General features: G+C 39.1%; 1 protein-coding gene across 1 annotated transcript in view; it reads left to right on the top strand.

Annotated features, from left to right (window-relative positions):
• The first annotated feature begins 11313 nt into the window (after nucleotides 1–11313).
• LOC111152280 (adhesion G protein-coupled receptor B3) overlaps nucleotides 11314–14027 on the top strand; it is a 724443-nt gene continuing 721729 nt past the window's right edge. Inside the window, exons 1-2 of the mRNA XM_022510749.1 lie at nucleotides 11314–11598; nucleotides 13002–13166. The gene's annotated coding sequence lies outside the window, so the exon portion shown is untranslated. The remainder of the gene's footprint in view (nucleotides 11599–13001; nucleotides 13167–14027) is intronic.

The following is a 14027-nucleotide window of genomic DNA, read 5'->3' as shown; positions in this document are numbered from 1 at the left end:
AACTGAACAAATAGATTTTTGTTGTTGTTTCTATACTGGAAAGTTAAAATATGGAGTTCTTTTAACAATTATGACATCAAAGAGGTGTGACAAACTGAGACAAATCCAATGGAAAACAGCCATAAAGATTAGAGGCTCTGGAGACCAAGTCACATGAGAAAGGTCTGAAGGAAATAAAATGTTTGGTCCAGAAAAGAGACAACTCTAGTTGTGATACAAATATGTATTACATAGTTGCTAAAATTATACAGTTACATAAAATGACTCCAATGGGAAAAGCTAATGCCAGTATGTGGAATTTACCATGTTGCAAATTTTGACCAATTCCTTCACTATTTATTAAGCAGTTATAATGTGCTTTGCATTATGTTAGGCAAGAGTATATTGTGATGGGCCAATGAGGAAAACAAATAAAAAGCAATAAAAAATTTAAAATGAGCAAATATTATAAAACAGACAAATAATTATCTTGAAAGAGAATATAAGAGAAGAGACCATATAAGACCATAAGCTTCCTTAAAGAGAGAATTTTTGTTAGTAAGAATGCAAACTGGTGTAGCCACTCTGGAAAGCAATATAGAGATTCCTCAAAAAGTTAAAAATAGTACTATAATCAACAATAACCAAATTATGGAAAGAGCCCAAGCGTCCATTGTTTGATGAATGGATAAAGAAGGTGTTGTGTATATATACAATGAAATATTACTCAACCATCAAAAAGAATTGAAATCTTGCCATTTGCAACAATGTGGGTGGAACTAGAGTGTATTATGCTAAGTGAAATAAATCAATCAGAGAAAGACAAATACCATAGGATTTCACTCATTTGTGGAATTTAAGAAACAAAACAGATGAATATAGGGGAAGTGAAAAACAAGAGAGAGGGAAGCCATAAGAGAATCTTAACTATAGAGAACAAACTGAGGGTTGATGGAGGGGAGGTGGGCAGGAAATGGGCCAAATGTGTGATGGATATGAAGGAAGGTACTTGTGTTGATTACCGAGTATTATATGTAAGTGATGAATCACTAAATTCTACTACTGAAACCAATATTACACTTTATGTTAACAAACTAGAATTTAAATAAAAATTTGAAAAAGAAGAAGAATTTTCAAAAAGAAATCGGAAGGATGAGAAAAGTGCAGCCAATGAATGTCCTCCCAAAAGCAAGAGAAAGAAAGATCATTCCTTATATAGGAAGGCTATATATAGGAAAAAAAAAATTGGTGTCTTTTAGGCACAGAAAAAAGGTTAATACAACTTGAGCATCATAAGTGAGCAGTACGGTGGCTCAGGATGAGAGGGAAACAAGCATCAGATGATGCAAGGCATTGTGGGCCATGATTAAGGGGTTGGATTTATTATATGTGCCACTAGTAATAGGGTTAAAAAAATGAAACAAAAAGATTTTCAACATTTTTTGAAAGGACCTATTTTTTTTCCCTTTGAACAAAATTGATTGGGAATAAATTAACAAAGAATATTTAACACCAGGTGGGAGGTTATTACATGGGGCTAGGCAAAAGCTACACGCTTTGGAAAAGAAAGATGGCAGTGAAAAGGAAAGGAATGTTAGAATTGAAATGTATATGTTTGAAGTGTGTTATAGGTTTAGTTTCTTTCCTCCCCAAATTCGTATGTTGACTCTCTACCTTTAGTATAATAGAATGTGATTGTCTTTGGAGATAAGATCTTTAAAAAGGTAATTAAGTTAAAATGAGGTGTGGGCCCCCATCCAATTGGACTGATGTCCTTATTAAAAAAAAAAAAAAAAGAGAGAGAGAGAGAGAGAGACAGAGATTGGGACATGCAGAGACACCAGAGGTACAGCAGACATAGTGGGACCGCCATGAGAAGAAACAGCAAGAGCATGGCCATTTGCAAGCCACGAAGAGATCTCAGAGAAAATCCACTATGCTGTCACATTGATCTTGAATTGTAGTCTCCACAACTGTGAGAAAATAAATGGCTGTTGTTTAAGCCATCCAGGCTGTGATATTTTGTTATGGCAGTCCTAGCAAACTAATACAACGTGGAACAGGTAGCATTCATCAAGGGATTGAATGTGAGAGTGATAGAAAAAGAGGCAGAAAGCAAAATTCCCATGTTTATAGGATAAATAATTGGGCGGGATAGGGTTATCATTTCCTGTGATGGGAAGATTGAGGGAGAACACTTCTTTTTGGAGTAATCAATTTTGTTTTGATTATCTTAAATCTGAAATGACTGTGAGACTGAGAGATATGAGACTGTGAGATATCAATCATATAACTGACTACCTAAAAATCTAGCACTCAGAAGAGTTTTCTAGCTAAAGAAATACACGTGTGTGACTATGTGTTTGTATGTAACAATGTATGTGCATATACATTCTTTTTTGTTATTTTGTTTATTTATATATTTATATTTTAATTCCAGTATACTAAACATAGATTATTATATTAATTTCAGGTGTACAATATAGTGATTCAATAATTCTCTACATTAGTCAGTGTTCATCATGATAAGTGTACTCTTTAATGCCCATCACCTATTTCACCCATCTCCTCACCTACTTCAGCTCTGGTAACCACCAGTTTGTTCTCTAGAGTTGAGTCTGGTTTTTTTGGTTTGCTTCTTTTTTTCTTTGTTCATTTGTTTTGTTTCTTAAATTTCACATGTGAATGAGATTATATGGTATTGTCTTTCTCTGACTGACTCATTTCACTTAATCCACTCTCTAGATCCATTCATGTGTTGCAAATGACAAGATTTCATCCCTTTTATAGCTGAGTAATAGTCCATCTCCAGAGAAGACATACAGATGGCCAACAGACACATGAAAAGATACTCAATATCACTCATCATTAGGGAAATGCAAATCAAAACTATAATGAGATATATCACCTCACACCTGTCAGACTGGCTAAAATAAAAAACAAGAAACAATGGGTGTTGGCAAGGATGTGGAGAAAAAGAAGCCCTCATGCATTGTTGTTAACAAAGCTAACAAAGCTAACATCTATTGTGGAAAACATGATGGAGGATCCTCGGAAAATGGAAACTAGAATTAATGTATGATCCAGTAATTCCACTACTGGGTATTTACCCAAAGAATATGAAAACACTAATTTCAAGAACATATATTCACCCCTATGTTTAGTTTATTGCATCATTATTTACAATAGCTGCTTTATGGAAGCAACCCAAGTGTCCATGGATAGATGAATGGATAAAAAAGAAAAGGTGTATATATACAATGGAATATTACTCAGCCGTATATACCTTCTTACAGTGACATTTGGTATCAAAGGATGTATTAGATCACTAAGGGAGAGATGGTAGACAAATGAGGGAATTAGATTTAACAGTTATCCCTAAGGAACTGGCATTTTATAGTCAAAAAAAAAAGTGACTGGAAAGTCAGTGAGGTCTAGAAGGGTATGGTAAAACAGGAATCAAGAAGGAAAGAAGTGGTATAGGAAGCAAAATAGTGTTAAAAGTCGGGGTAAATGAAAAAAGAAATTTATCTATGAACTTGGCAACATGAAGGCCTTTAGTGACCTTGGCCAGAACTTTTTCAGTGGAACAGTGAGGCTGGAAGCCAATTAGAAGGAATAGAGAAATGAGAAGGAAGTGAGGAAATGAAGTAATTGTGATAGACTTCTTTTTAAAAGATTAGTTATGAAGGGGAAATAAGAAATAAGGATTGCTAATTAAAAATTGTTACAGAATGGCCATATTGCTTTAAAATATCTGCATACTGATATAAATGATCCAGAAGAAAGGGAAAGATTTTTGGTTGTGTGAGAAACAATAGAAATCTGAGATACTTATGGAGGGCATAGCTTTTGAGATAAAAGCAATCTCTCTATAGAGACTATAAGAAAGGAGAAAATGGGCAAAGACATAGGTTTAATGATTTTATTATGTAAGATGAGGGAGTTCCCATATGATCACATCTGTTTTATAAGTGAAGAATAAAGAAAGTTATCAGAATTGAAGAGTCGAAGGGAAGATTTAAGATGTAATAATCAAGGAAAAGTTACAAAATATTCATTGGGTATAATAGGAGAGTGAGCTTATAAGTGAAAGTTACGAGTGACAGCCTGTGTAGTGAGGCCATATGAACCTGGTGGTTATGAATGCATTGGGACATCAGATTGCCTAAGGGTGTGAATTTCTTCATGCGTGTGGCTCAGAGACAGTGGTTGAGTACAGTACAGTATGCATAGTGATTCAACCATGGAAATGTAACAGAAAGTTGAAAGTTATAAGTAAATTATTATAATAATTGGCATGAAATCCATAGAATATGCATTAGTTACCTACGGTTATATAAAAGATTATCCCCAAACTTAGCAATTGGAAACAATAAATATTTGATATCACATAGTGTCTGCAGATCAGGAAACCAGGAGCTGCTTAGCTGAGTGGTTCTCATTCAAAGGCTCTCATGAAGCTACTACCAAGATATTGTCCAGGACATCTCACAATCTGACTGGAGAAACTTTCACTTCCAAGCTCACGCACATAGCTATTGATAGGCTTGGAAGATAAGCTTCTAACCAAAGTCACTTGGGGTTCTCCATAGGGCTGTATCACAACAGGACAAGGGTCTTACCTCAAATGAGTGCTATAAGGGAGAGTGAAAGAGCTCCCAAGATGGAAGACAGTCATTTTATATCCTAAACATGGAAGCGACATCCTATCACTGCTGCCTGCTCAGTAGAAGCAAGTATCTAAAGCTAGCTCACTCTCAAGTGGAGATGATTACACAAAGGCATGATGACAAGAAGTAAGATCATTGAGGGATAAGTTAGAGGCTGCCTATCACAGAAGATAAGGAGGAAAGAAAAGACAGGAGAAGAAAATAGTGGGAATGGATTAAAGATCTGAATTTTCTGGAAGACTTGACTCCATGTGGTCATTGACCAGGTGATTTTACAAAAGTAGGAGACCATAGGTATAGAATTGGAAAATTAAATGTGAAATATTGGAGGTGGTGCAGTCGTTGGTTATGACCTCTTTAGTTAAAGACCACAGGAAAATGTGGTTGAGTTGGTATGAAGGCAATACAGAAATTGATCTGAAAAGATCGACAGTATGCCATATAAGCCATCTACATGGATGTTGAAAACATGAGAAGACTGGAAGCTGGATGGAGAGAAAAACTGAGTGGCTAAAAGACTGCATGAATAAAAAGTAAAATTTGTAAGTCAGTAAGAAGAGAGCAAAAAGGAAGAGGTAAGGCTGAAAAAGGAAAATTATATAACCTCCAAGAAAAAGGGATATAAAAGTGAGATAAGAGGTAAATATTCAAAACCAGTAATAAACAACAAGGACACAAATCCCATCCACCCATAAACCCTAGTTAATCGGAATATGGGAGAAACATGCATGTTCCAGGGCGCCTGGGTGGCTCAGTGGGTTAAGCCTCTGCCTTCGGCTCGGGTCATGATCCCAGGGTCCTGGGATCGAGTCCCGAGTCGGGCTCTCTGCTCAGCAGGGAGCCTGCTTCCCCTCTCTCTCTGCTCTGCCTCTCTGTTTGTGATCTCTCTCTCTGTCAAATAAATAAATTAAAAAAAGAAAAAGAAACGTACATGCTCCACTTGACATGGTTGCAAGAGAATGTCATGTCCTCACAAAATAACGGGCTTTAGTCAGCAAAAGATATAGAGAGAACATTCTGCATAAAGGTGTGTTGGAATAAAAGAGAAAAGAGATCTAAAAGTACAAGTGGGGGAATCCGGTGGGAAGAGAAATGGTAGGAAGAATGAGTCAGGACTGGTAAGGAACAGAGCTGGAGAGACCCAAGAGTTCAGAAATAATAGGTGATCAATAGACTTCAATCTCTGGTGTTGATTCAGGTCAACAGATATGCAGGTCCTTACAACTTAAGTTCTTATCATCGTTCGTAGGGTTGGGACTCAATCCAAGAGGAAAAAAAAATTTGATCACAGTGAGGGAAGGCTAAGAATGTAATGAGCTGTCTGCATTAGCAGGTGGCAGTGGTAACCAGGAAGGAAGGGTAAAGCTGGTAAAGCTATGCAGGTCTTAAAAATTAAGACAGAGTAGAGCATTTCCAACGTTTGAGTGAAAGAAACAGTTTTGATTCTTCCTAGCCTAGAATTTTGTTGCATTTTTCTCTCATTGCTTCTCTGCCTTGTGAGATGCCTTGTTTTATTTAGAAGATATGAAGAGGAACCATAGTCAAGCCCTTTCCTGTAAGAAACCAAAGTCCAGAGAGTGCACAGCTTCTTGCCCATAACTAAATATATAACTAGTATCAGGTTCAGGGTAAAAATGAAGAATCTTCATTTCTAGTTCATTTGAAATCCTAGGAATTAAAGAAAGAGGTATAAATATAGCAACTTTGATATAAATAAGTAGATAAAAACAACTGACAAGGGAAAAATTTGGCAGTGAATTTATATTTAACCGCAAACATATTCTGAGCTTCTGAAGTCATATTTTCCAAGACACTTGTACAACACACAACAGTGACATTATGTATTACCTTACATGGCATTTCCTGAATCCCAAGTGAAGTCTTGGTAATTGATGGCCAAAAACTTTTACCAATTTAAGTGTTTTACATGTGCCATTGTAGAGAGAAAGAATGGTAAAAATGGAAATTTGATGCAAATGGCCTCTGGTTAAAAACTGCTCTGGCTATGCATGGATGGGGCAAGGTTGGACTAACTAGCCCAGGATAACCATCATTTCACATACCCTTTGTTCTATTCTATCCTTCTTTTTCCTTTTTTTTTTTTTTTTTAAAGAACTTACGTCACGTAGTTTCTATTCTGGGATGTCCGATTAGAAAATGGTCAATTTGTTTTTAGATAGGGAAATGAGAAGAATCAGCTTATTTCCTGAGAAATTTCATTATTTCATAATAAGAAGAAAGAAGAAGGGGAGGAAGAAGAGTAAGGGGAGGAGGAGAAAGAAGAATATGGAGAAGTTCTTTCAGTTCATAGTAAATATGCTAACGTTAGGCATAAGGTACGTACTCACCCATTCAATCATGTAGTATTTTGATCATTTATTTTATTTTATTTTTTTAAGATTTATTTATTTGACAGACAGAGATCACAAGTAGGCAGAGAGGCAGGCGGGGTGGGGGGGCAGGGAGCAGGCTCACTGCCGACCAGGGAGCCCGATGTGGGGCTCGATCCCAGGACCCTGAGATCATGACCTGAGCTGAAGGCAGAGGCCTTAACCCACTGAGCCACCCAGTTGCCCCTATTTTGATCATTTATTAACACAAAATATTAATATATTAGTTGACCATAGTAAATAGTTAAGGTTCATATCTCTGAAGTTGTTACATTAATTTCCTTTTATTATGGAATTAGTGGTTTTCCAAAGTCTGTGGGTGAGTGTGTACTGGAGACATTAAGTATTAAAAAATTACAGCATATTGAAAAGGAATAATCTACAAACTTATTTGTGCTTTTCTTTATGTTTTTAAATTTTATTTATTTCTTTTTTATTTATCTTACAACCCTGAGCTCAAGACCTGAGCTGAGATCAAGAGTCAGACATTTAACCGAGTAAGCCACCCAGCTGCCCGTTTGTATTTTTTAAAGCCTTACTGAAGAAAAGTTCTAAAATTTGAAAGTGGTAATATATTAATATTGCAAGACTATGAGAGAAAAGGGTGAGAGGGAAGAAAACACTTTCTAGAACTAAGTAAGCATATTCAAAACATATTTTTGTCATTTGAGTCCAAGAATTGTGCAGGTGATACTGAATTTTAGCAATGATCCTGGAGGATGGGGCTCTTTTTTTTTTTTCCCCCCAAAGATAGAAGGAGAAAACTGCAAAAAATAAAAAGCAATAAAAGAAAAAGATTATACTTGGAAATCTCATTTCTCTGAAGTAATCTTTAAAAATGTATAAATAGTAGGAGAGATACATTTAAAAGACTTCAACTTTACATGCTTGGGCCAATTTAAAATACAAGTTTATATTCTGATGTGTTAACACTGGTTTCTTAATAGTCCTTTTGAAAGTTGGCAAGGAAACTTAAGTGAAAATTAGTTTATACAATTAATCTGGAAGTTTGGGGGTGAGACTACTTTATTACTGAAGAAAATTAAAAAGGAACCTAGTGAAACCATGCTTCCAAATACATGTGTAATAACTGAAATATAAATGAACACATTATATATTCATGTATGTGAATGCACTTAATATAAAATGTATGCATATATACACACATGTATACATGAGTGTACGTGTAAAATATGGGTGTTTATATAATACCAACGTATGTACACAGATACACACAGGCACGTGTGAGAGGCAAATGAAGGCTCATAATTGTAATCTGAAATGGTGACTTTTAAAATGTATTAAAGCATAAAAACAGACCAATCTCAATAGGGAGGAAAGGACACAGAGAGCCTACAGTATGTAAACTGCTGCTCTTTTTATTGTTGGGTCAATATGTCAGCCGTGCTTTCACATGGAACATAGTGCAGACATGAATCAGGGTGGTTCTTCCTTGCTTTGCCTTTGGATTGTGCTGTTGTCAGGGTCCAGAGATCAGATTCTCCATATATGATTCTTTTCGTGATTCTTGATTATGACCCCCTGAGGAAGTCAGACCAGCCTGGGGTTACTGGCGATGGTGTCTTGCTTGGCATATTTATCATCCACAAATCATCTGCTATAAATATACCTCAGCAGGATCATCATGAGGCTGGCTCAGTGGCCTGCAATTTAATGAAGGTTATGGGAAACAGTGTGAAGGGTGAAGTGCTTTATTAAGGGTGGCTTTCTCCCTGACCCAGCCCTGTGTTCTACTTGAATATAAATGACCTTGGGAATGAGTACTCCTTTCCATTTAGGATTAAGTCTTTTTAAATTGTCCCTTTCAGCTGTTATTCTTATGTCACTATGTCATGACTTTAAGATTTTTCTAAGAAACATCAAAAGCACAGTGTTTGAAGATAATGTGAGAAATTACTAGATGCAAGATAGATATATATCTAAACCTCACATTGTTTCCTCTCCTTTTTCCCATTTTGGAGCATTTGTCATTAATCTCTATATTCGCTTGTGGCAAAATAACTGAACTGACCAAAATGTCTTGCAAATATCATAATTATAATCTCTACGGAAGTTGAAATAGAAGAAATGTGATTCTCCTTTGTATTGCTGAATGTTGTGTGTTTTTAAAAGAAAATGTTTTTGCTTCAGACACAATGTTTTGGATTATGCCCTAGACATAAACCTTATTTCCCTTTCACATTCCCCTAAATGAATAAAAAATATTGTAATGAACCACAAATGACACAACACCAAACGCCACACAGGCTGCTCTCTCTGCCAGTGAATGTTCCTGGAACATGGTTAAAGCTTGCTGGTTGGGGAATGATTAACTGTTTCCCTTACAGGATGTTATTCTGAACACTTGTCCTAGAAGAGAAAGCCTTGAAGAGGGTCACCCCATTAATATGTATTAAGAAGTAAAGGGCCAATTTTAATATTTCAAACAATTTCAGTGAATAAAAGATCATTGGCACCTTTCTGTTTTCACTGTGGTCCTCTTTTAAAATGATGGTCTTCACTCTCCATTTGCCCCAAGAGAGAGGAACAAGAGGAAGAAAAATGCCGAAAGAGTACAGAGAAAAAATGATGGAAATCTGTTTTATTCCACTTCACCTGCTGCTTAAGCCACTCACCCTTAGAAAGCCTGAGACACTTTATATATGAATTACCCCTTGTGATCTCCCTCACCATATTACCACACTATTTTGCCACTTGTTTTGCAAACCACCAACTGCGTTTACAAGTAGAGACATAATCGGTAGGCGAATGACCTTTTGCAGCATTGAATCTGAAGCTCGCTCATCAAATGCTTGTTAGCCAACTGTCCAGGGGGCTAAATAAATAAATAAAGATGGGGAAATTTATCTTTTTTTTTTTTTTTTTTGGCTGCTAAATTGAGAATCTGGTAGCCTTTCCTCCCCATTTCCCTCGTTTTCTTTTTCTTTTTTCTTTTCTTTTTCCACCCCTGTCCACAAACCTGTTACTAGGGAAACTTGAAAAGGAATCAGATACATTAAGAAAACAAAAGTTTAGACCCCACAACCACGATCCCATTGCCATGCAGAAAGCAATGCAAGATGCCCAACCTCAGTCGCCGCACCGCGGTCCTGACAAAGCCTGTATCTAGCCAGAACAAATAAGATGTTAATTGCAGCCTCGCTGAGAAAAACTAGTATTGTTCCAGCCAGAGGGACACGCAGCGTTTCAGGAGCCGAGCTGTGCCCCCTCCGCTGAGGACTGGATCAATTCATCTGAATCCCGGTGATGAAATGACAGCTCTTCAGCTGCGACAAGTTCACGCTGAAAGAAAGAAAGACGATCAAGTCCAGTATTTACTTCCCACCCGGCAGAGTCTCCTTCCAGTCCTCCGCACCCCCCTAGTGAGTTTCTCTTACAGTCGGTCGCCGCCAGCCCCAGCGGTGGGAACTGAGGATGCAAAAACCTCCCAGACGCAGAAAATACTGCTTTCGGGACGTGCTTGGTTTTGAGCAGCCGTGACGTGTAGGCTCACCGCGGCCCTGGCTGGAGCACCGAGGAGCCCCCCTCCCGCCCGCCTCTCTCCCGCCCTCCCGCCTGGCCTCCCTCCTTTCTCACCCCGCCGCTTCCCTTCTCTTCTCTCACACACACCCGCCCGCGCCCTCGGGAGGCAGAACTCTGGGAAGGCACAGCCGGCGCGCCGCGCTCGTCGAGCCTCCGGCCGGCCGCCTGGCGCACGGTACGGGTGCTAGCACGGGGCGCGCGGCGCCCGGGAACGCGCGCGCGCACGAGCACGCGGAAGACCGGCACGCGGGCGCGCACCCCCTCCCTCGCGCGCGTCCCGGGGAGAGCGAGCACCGCGCGCCGGCGCGCACACCCGAGACAGAGCTTTACTATCTCGCTCCCTCTCGCGCCCCTCCTCGCTGGGCATTCAAACAGCTTTCCGACATCACCAGCCAAGGATTTTTTCCCCCCTCTCCTTAGTCGCGGTCCGTCCATCAGTACCTGCGGGGGGGAGGAGGAGGAGGGAGGAAAGCGGAAAGAGGAAAAAGCATAAGCTTGAGCCTTCCGATCCGACCACGAATACTCCAGTAATAAACCCACCGCCCCAACAAATCTGCCTTAGCAGCCGCTGCTGTCGCCGGTCACTTCTCGTCTCAGCGCTTTCTTTGCTTCTTGGCTATTCGGTTTGTTGGGGGTGGATTTGATCAAACAAATCCTCGCCTTTAAGCCACTTGCATTTTTTTTGTTTGTTTCCTCAGAGTCTCTCTACGGGGGGCTTCTCCCCCGCCCCCCCCACCTCCGTTGGTGGTTGGATTCAGTTGGATACGGCGTCAGGCTCCGGGGTCCTGGGGGCTTTTTTCTCCTACCGCTCCCCTCTTTTGATCCCCCGCCCCCATCTTTTGCTTCTCTTAAGTGTGCATTTTAAAAAATAAATCCTGATTTTTGAAGCTGAGCCGGGGAAAATGGGCAACGGTGATTGGGACCGAAGGGGAGTCTCTCCGTCACTGTTGCTGGGACGCGTGCCTGTGCTGGTGTCTTAGAGCAAGAGCCTCCCTGAGCTTTCGGAGTGGAAGGTAAGGAAAGGGGTCCGGGGTCACCTTCTCTCTGCCAGGGGTCGCCGGCGAGGAGCTCTCCGTCTAGGTGTGTGCGGAGGGAGGACAAGGAGAGGAAAGGCTGTTGCTGGCAGATGGAGGGGCTGCGAGGAAACCCGACTGTCTGCATTTACTTAAACGCCGCAGTTGAAAAGTTAGAGAAGTCTGTTTTTCCAGAGATGTGCTGGTTCGGAAGGAATGGACAGGGAGACCTAGAAAATCTGAGGGTTGTGTGTGATTGGGGTGATTTTATGGGGAGAAATTTTTAGGTTAGAAGGAAGTTAAGATAAGGGGAGGCAGTGGGTCTTCTATTGGGGAAAAAAAAATTAGTGGAGTGATGGCGCCGTCTATGTTCGACTAAACTAAAGTGTCACCCAGAAAATCAGTTTTGAGAATAGCTAAACTAAATGCCGGTTTGCTTCTCAGCAGGCGACAAATAAATAAATAAATAAATACAACATCCTTGAGACCTTGGTAGCCGTTCCTTAGACACCCCCCACCCCATTCTTTCTTTCTTCAAGAGGGAAATACAATTGTTTGAACTGGCCCTGCAGTCGAGGGCGGGGGTTGGGGGCGAACGGCAGAGTTCAATGATTCATTTTTGATTCTTTAGAATAAAACAAGCCTCCGTATACCAAGGCTTAAGGATTAAAATAAAGAGCATTATGTTGAGGGGGCTCTCTTGAGCAAGCTTGAAAGTGAAATCAGAGCTATTTCCTCACTCTTTCTAATCCTTGATGAGCACAGCAATGCAGACATGCACTGTCAAATAAATGGAAGCAAAAGTACCGGATTTCATTAGGAAAAGAAATACGACCTCTTTTGGAGTTACCTATTATAAAATGAAGCCCCCTTTCATGGATGGAATTCCTAATTTAGACACTTATTGTCACATTGGCTCTCAACGCCTACACTCTATCCTGAAGAACACTGCGCAGACCTGCATTGCCTGCAAAGTGTTACAGCAAAAAAAGAGGAAATTATTTCCAAAATTTCCTGCAACTTTACCAATTTTTTAACCTTTAAATGCTCATTGGCTTTATTTTATCAAGAAGAAAATGCATTATTCATTGAGCTGTATGCTTGAAAGAGAGAACGCTGTTTTGATAGTCCCAGCAGTTCTGATGTTATTTTAAACTGCTGCTATATAGAGATTTAGAGTTGGGGCTGTTTTCTCCTATATCAAGACATAGAATTTGAATTATGATCTGGAAAATGCAGATCTATCTTCAGGGACTTCGGTCACTGGTATTTGTGTGCCTGCGTTGGTGTGTGTTATGCAATGGGAAGGAAGAGGGTTTTATCCTTTGGTTCAGAGAGGACCCAGGCAAAGACATGAAAACTCTTAACTGTCTGTATGTCTGTATGTCTGTCTCTGTTTACAGAACAGTGGAAGAGACTGCAGCCTAAAGACTTTTATAATTAACTTGACATCACTTTTCTCAGCTCAAAGGCTAAACAAAAAAGCAGTGTCATTTATTCTAAGAAATAACTTCTTAAAGGTTAAAGCTGAAAAAATTCGAGTTATTTTTGGATAACAACTTACAGAGGTAAATATAACCCAGGATTACTTTATTATGCAAGGCCAGGTTAAAAAATATAAAGAAAAGGAGCTTTGGAGCTCTTGTTGGAAAGAGAGCAATTCAGAAATTGAAATCTGCTAGGAAAGAAAATGCTCATGTCTTTTATCTACCATGTGTAAATCTTAAATTACAGTAGATAACTCTAGATAAAATAGCCCTAATTAAAAAAAAAAAATTAAAAGGCTGAAGCCGGCTCAATCACTGTGGTTCTGGGATTTTTCACTGACATCGCCTTTGGATACAGATACTAATACACTGATCCACTTTATGTATCCCAAGAGGGCATGTCACATTGAAATGACTGCCTTAAATCCTGGTTCTCACTGGTGATGTTGAACAACAAGTCTTCCCCTTGTATGTACCCATCTATGCCCTTTCTCAGATGATGGTTTTAAAATTCTATTAATCCACATGAATGCCAGTGTTTTTGCACAGGAATTCCCATCAGTTCACATGGTGGTCCCTGCAAAGACAAGTATGGACATTTGGGAGATGATGTTTCATCCTCAACAAATTATCTTTCATGTTTTTTAAAATTGTGGCTATCCTTTATCGAAATTGCTTTCCATATTTAAGATAAAAGAAATAATGTGATGACAGCTGTTCCTAGATTATCAGATTAGATTTTGTGTGATGATGTTTACTGTAGGCCGAATGAAAGAAAATGTTGTATATGTTGCTTAAAAATATTTCAAAAATTAAAATTTAGGTTATGATATTTTAAAAAGATATGTTTTCCTCTTCTTTCAATAGAATCATAATTCACTTGGAGGAAATCCTGGTAGATAAATTAGAGCATTCCTGTTAATCATCTATTAAATATTATTT

The sequence above is a fragment of the Enhydra lutris genome, unplaced genomic scaffold (assembly GCF_002288905.1).
Source record: "Enhydra lutris kenyoni isolate GAN:26980312 unplaced genomic scaffold, ASM228890v2 scaffoldscaffold28, whole genome shotgun sequence".
NCBI classification, from domain to species: Eukaryota; Metazoa; Chordata; class Mammalia; order Carnivora; family Mustelidae; genus Enhydra; species Enhydra lutris.
This window is presented reverse-complemented; position numbering and strand designations above follow the sequence as displayed.